Raw genomic sequence first — 5,627 nt, 5'->3', positions numbered from 1 at the left:
GAACCTTGAAAGAGGAATGAGGAGATCAAGCTAGAAATGCTTTCTCATGCTGGACCAAATTGGGTTTGGATGGGTATGTGACTATAACCTTCTCAATACTTGGTTTGGGAAATGCATGTGGTATAATCAGTGACCATACTTCATCTCTTCTCATGAGCAATTGACCAAGGAATTGGCTATTGATCAAGATTTGAGAGATTGAATTGCAAGAAATTGTAATTCAATCACTTAAGATTGCCAAGGAGATCAATGAGTGCATTGATTGAGGAAGAGATGAAAATGAACTTGATCCGGAGAATGGCAACATCTCCTAAGCCCAATGAACTCCCCATCTCTGATCTTACCCATTCTCTTTAATTTCTGCCATTTACTTTTATGAGCAAATCCCCCATTCCCATTTACAATTCTGCAATTTATTTTCAGTCATTTACTTCCAGTCCTTTAATTTTAGCATTTACTTTTCTGTTATTTACATTCCCGCCATTTTATTTTCTGCAACTCTCAACCCAAATTCTGGATTCGCTCAACTAGAATATTCTTCTAATTAAAGTTGCTTGATCAATCAATCCATGTGGGATTCGACCTCACTCTATTGTGAGTTTTTACTTGACGACAACTTTGGTACACTTGCCGAAGGGAGATTTGTTGAGAGACAAGTTTTCCGTGCATCAGGTGTTAATTTGCTCCCAATAGTTTTGTGGAGGAAAATGCATTTGAGGCATCTCTGGGATCTCATGGTGATGAGCTTCATGCGTCTCTTGAGATCCATGAATGGGCTCTCTTGCTTGCTCCATCCTGTTCTTAGTGATGGGCTTCACTTCCTCAATGGTAATGTCTCCTTCTATGAAAGCTCCAGCTGAGTAACATAGATGGCAAATAAGATGAGGATAAGCTAGCCTTGCCCCAGGAGAGGGCTTTTCGGCTATTTTGTAGAATTCAAGGGAGATGACTTCATGAACTTCTACATCCTCTCCAATCATGATGCTATGAATCATGATGGCCCGATCCACAGTAACTTCAGATCGGTTGCTAGTGGGGATGATGGAGCGTTGGATGAACTCCAACCATCCTCTAGCCACAGGCTTGAGGTCTAGTCTTCTTAATTGAACCGGCTTGCCTTTGGAGTCAATCTTCCATTGAGCTCCTTCCACACAAATGTCCATGAGGACTTGGTCCAACCTTTGATTAAAGTTGACCCTTCTAGTGTAGGGGCGTGCATCTCCTTGCATCATAGGCAAGTTAAACGCCAACCTCACATTTTCCGGACTAAAATCTAAGTATTTCCCCCGAACCATTGTAATATAATTCTTTGGGTTTGGGTTCTTACTTTGATCATGGCTCCTAGTGATCCATGCATTGGCATAGAACTCTTGAACCATTAGGATGCCGACTTGTTGGATGGGGTTTGTTAGAACTTCCCAACCTCTTCTTTGGATTTCATGTCGGATCTCCGGATACTCATTCTTCTTGAGCTTGAAAGGGACCTTGGGGATCACCTTCTTCTTGACCACAACATCATAGAAGTGGTCTTGATGAGCTTTGGAGATGAATCTTTCCATCTCCCATGACTCGGAGGTGGAAGCTTTTGTCTTCCCTTTCCCTTTTCTAGAGGATTCTCCGGTCTTGGGTGCCATCAATGGTAATGGAAAAACAAAAGCTTATGTTTTTACCACACCAAACTTAGAATATTGCTCGCCCTCGAGCAAGAGAAGAAAGAATAGATGAAGAAGAAGAAGAAAATATGGAGGAGAGGGGGGAGGGGTGTATTCGGCCAAGAAGGGGAAGAGAGGGTTGTGTTGTGTGAAAATGAAGAAGAATGGAGGGCTTTATATAGGGAAGGGAGGGGGGTAAGGTTCGGCCATAAGGGTGGGTTTTGGGTGGGAAATTGATTTTGAATTTTGAAGGTAGGTGGGGTTTATGAGGTAGGTTTATGAGGAAGAGTGGATGGATGTGAGTGGTGAAGTGGTTATAGGGAAGAGAGATTGAGGTGATTGGTGAAGAGTTTTGGAGAAGAGTGTTTATGGGATTGTGTGAAAGAGGGGTGAGAAGAAGTGAGTGGAGGTAGGTGGGGATCCTGTGGGGTCCACAGATCCTGAGGTGATCCTGTGGGGTCCACAGATCCTGAGGTGTTCAAGGATTTACAACCTTGCACCAAATTAGGCATGCAAAATGCCCTTGCACACAACTCTGGGCGTTCAGCACCAGATTGGTGCTTGTTCTGGGCGTTGAACGCCCATTTGTTGCCCATTTCTGACGTTGAACGCCAGAACCATGCTTGTTTTGGGCATTCAGCGCCAGCTCTTCTCCAGGGTGCAATTCTGGCGTTCAAACGCCCAGATGCTGCCCATTTTGGGCGTTCAGCGCCAGAACCATGCTCTGTTCTGGCGTTGAACGCCAGCCAGATGCTTCTTACTGGCGTTTAAACGCCAGTAAGGTCTTCCTCCAGGGTGTGATTTTTCTTCTGCTGTTTTTGATTTCGTTTTCAATTTTTATATTTATTTTGTGACTCCACATGATCATGAACCTAATAAAACATGAAAAAACAAGAAAAATAAAATTACATAAATAAAAATTAGGTTACCTCCCAACAAGCACTTCTTTAATGTTAATAGCTTGACAGTGGGCTCTCATGGAGCCTCACAGATGTTCAGAGCATTGTTGAGACTTCCCAACACCAAACTTAGAGTTTGGATATGGGACTTCAACACCAAACTTAGAGTTTGGTTGTGGCCTCCCAACATCAAACTTAGAGTTTGACTGTGGGGGCTCTGGTTGACTCTGTTTTGAGAGAAGCTTACTGTGCCTCTTTTCCATGTTTACAGAAGGGTAACCTTGAGTTGTAAACACAAGGGAGTCCTCATTCAATTGAAGGACTAATTCACCTCTGTCAACATCAATCACAGCTCTTGCTGTGGCTAGGAAAGGTCTTCCAAGGATGATGGATTCATCCTCATCCTTCCCAGTATCAAGGATTATGAAATCAGCAGGGATGTAAAGGCCTTCAACCTTTACCAAAACGTCCTCTACTTGTCCATAAGCCTGTTTTCTTGAATTGTCTGCCATCTCTAATGAGATTTTAGTAGCTTGCACCCCAAAGATTCCCAGTTTCTCTATTACAGCGAGGGGCATGAGGTTTATCCCTGAACTAAGGTCACACAGAGCCTTTTCAAAGATCATGTTGCCTATGGTACAAGGTATTACGAACTTTCCAGGATCCTGTTTCTTCTGAGGCAATGTTAGTTGATCCAGATCACTTAGTTCATTGGTGAACAAGGGAGGTTCATCTTCCCAAGTCTCAACACCAAATAATTTGGCATTCAGCTTCATGATTGCACCAAGGTACTTGGTAACTTGCTCTTCAGTAACATCCTCATTCTCTTCAGAAGATGAATACTCGTCAGAGCTCATGAAGGGCATAAGGAGGTTCAATGGAATCTCTATGGTCTCTAGATGAGTCTCAGATTCCTTTGGTTCCTCAAAGGAAAACTCCTTATTGATCACTGGACGTCCCAGGAGGTCTTCCTCACTGGGATTTACGTCCTCCCCTTCCTCTCCAGGTTCGGCCATGTTGACTATGTCAATGGCCTTGCACTCTCCTTTTGGATTTTCTTCTGTATTGCTTGGGAGAGTACTAGGAGGGATTTCAGTGATCCTTTTACTCAGCTGGCCCACTTGTGCCTTCAAATTTCTAATGGAGGACCTTGTTTCATTCATGAAACTTACAGTGGCCTTAGATAGATCAGAGACTAAGTTTGCTAAATTAGAGGTATTTTGTTCAGAGTTCTCTGTCCGTTGCTGAGTGGATGATGGAAAAGGTTTACTATTGTTAAACCTATTTCTTCCACCATTATTAAAGCCTTATTAAGGCTTTTGTTGATCCTTCCATGAGAGATTTGGGTGATTTCTCCATGAGGGGTTATAGGTGTTTCCATAAGGTTCACCCATGTAATTCACCTCTGCTATTGCAGGGTTTTCAGGATCATAAGCTTCTTCTTCAGAAGATGCCTCTTGAGTACTGTTGGATGCAGCTTGCATTCCATTCAGACTCTGAGAAATCATATTGACTTGTTGAGTCAATATTTTATTCTGAGCCAATATGGCATTCAGAGTATCAATTTCAAGAACTCCCTTCTTCATAGGCATCCTATTACTCACAGGATTCCTCTCAGAAGTGTACATGAACTGGTTATTAGCAACCATGTCAATGAGTTCTTGAGCTTCTGCAGGCATTTTCTTTAGGTGAATGGATCTACCTGCAGAGGTATCCAATGACATTTTAGCTAATTCAGATAGACCATCATAGAATATTTCCAGGATGGTCCATTCTGAAAGCATATCAGAAGGACACTTTTTGGTCAGTTCTTTGTATCTCTCCCAAGCTTCATAGAGGGATTCACCTTCTTTCTGTCTGAAGGTTTGAACATCCACTCTAAGCTTACTCAGCTTTTGAGGAGGAAAGAACTTGGCTAAGAAAGCCTTGACCAGCTTATCCCAAGAGTTCAGGCTATCTTTGGGTTGAAAGTCCAACCATACTCTAGCTCTGTCTCTTACAGCAAAAGGGAAAAGCATGAGCCTGTAGACTTCAGGATCTACTCCATTAGTCTTAACAGTATCACATATCTGCAAGAATTCAGTTAAGAACTGAAAAGGATCTTCAGATGGAAGTCCATGAAACTTGCAGTTCTGCTGCATCAGAGAAACTAATTGAGGTTTCAGCTCAAAATTGTTTGCTCCAATGGCAGGAATGGAGATGCTTCTTCCATGTAAATTGGAATTAGGTGCAGTAAAGTCACCAAGCATCCTCCTTGCATTATTATTATTTTCGCCTGCCATCTCCTCTTCTTGTTCGAAAATTTCTGAAAGGTGCTTGCTGGATTGTTGTAATTTAGCTTCTCTTAGTTTCCTCTTCAGAGTCCTTTCAGGTTCTGGATCTGCTTCAACAAGAATGTTCTTGTCCTTGCTCCTTCTCATATGAAAAAGAGGGACAGAAAAATAATAATAGGGATCCTTTTTACCACAGGTATAGAGGTTCCCCTGTGTGAGTAGAAGAAGAAAAGAATGTAATGTAAAGAAAGAAACACAAGGGTAAGGAGAGCAGAGATGTGGTATGAAGAGAGGTGTTAGTAGATGAATAAATAAATAGAAGGAGATGAGAGAGAAGGAGAATTTTCGAAAATTATTTTTGAAAAAGAGTTAGTGATTTTCGAAAATAGTTTTTGAAAAAGGTTAGTAATTTTTCGAAAATTAAAATCAAAAATTAAAATAATTAGTTAATTAAAAAGAAATTTTGAAAAAGAGGGAAGATATTTTCGAAAATTAGAGAGAGAGAGTTAGTTAGGTAGTTTTGAAAAAGATAAGAAACAAACAAAAAGTTAGTTAGTTAGTTGAAACAAATTTGAAAATCAATTTTGAAAAGATAAGAAGATAAGAAGTTAGAAAGGATATTTTAAAATCAAATTTTGAAAAAGATAAGATAAAGAGATATTTTTTAAAAGATATGATTGAAATTAGTTTTGAAAAAGATTTGATTTTTAAAATCACAATTATTGACTTGATTCACAAGAAATCACAAGATATGATTCTAGAACTCAAAGTTTGAATCTTTCTTAACAAGCAAGTAACAAACT

At 40.6% G+C, this 5,627-nt stretch overlaps 1 non-coding gene across 1 annotated transcript; it reads left to right on the top strand.

Moving 5' to 3' along the window:
* The first annotated feature begins 4,329 nt into the window (after positions 1-4,329).
* Positions 4,330-4,437, top strand: LOC112774467 (small nucleolar RNA R71). The gene has a single exon (XR_003188957.1). It is a non-coding gene; the product is annotated as a small nucleolar RNA R71 (small nucleolar RNA).
* The last annotated feature ends 1,190 nt before the right edge of the window (positions 4,438-5,627 follow it).

The sequence above is a fragment of the Arachis hypogaea genome, chromosome 18 (genome assembly GCF_003086295.3).
Source record: "Arachis hypogaea cultivar Tifrunner chromosome 18, arahy.Tifrunner.gnm2.J5K5, whole genome shotgun sequence".
Lineage (NCBI taxonomy): Eukaryota > Viridiplantae > Streptophyta > Magnoliopsida > Fabales > Fabaceae > Arachis > Arachis hypogaea.
The sequence above is the reverse complement of the archived record's forward strand: the minus strand, read 5'-3'. Positions and strand labels throughout refer to the sequence as shown.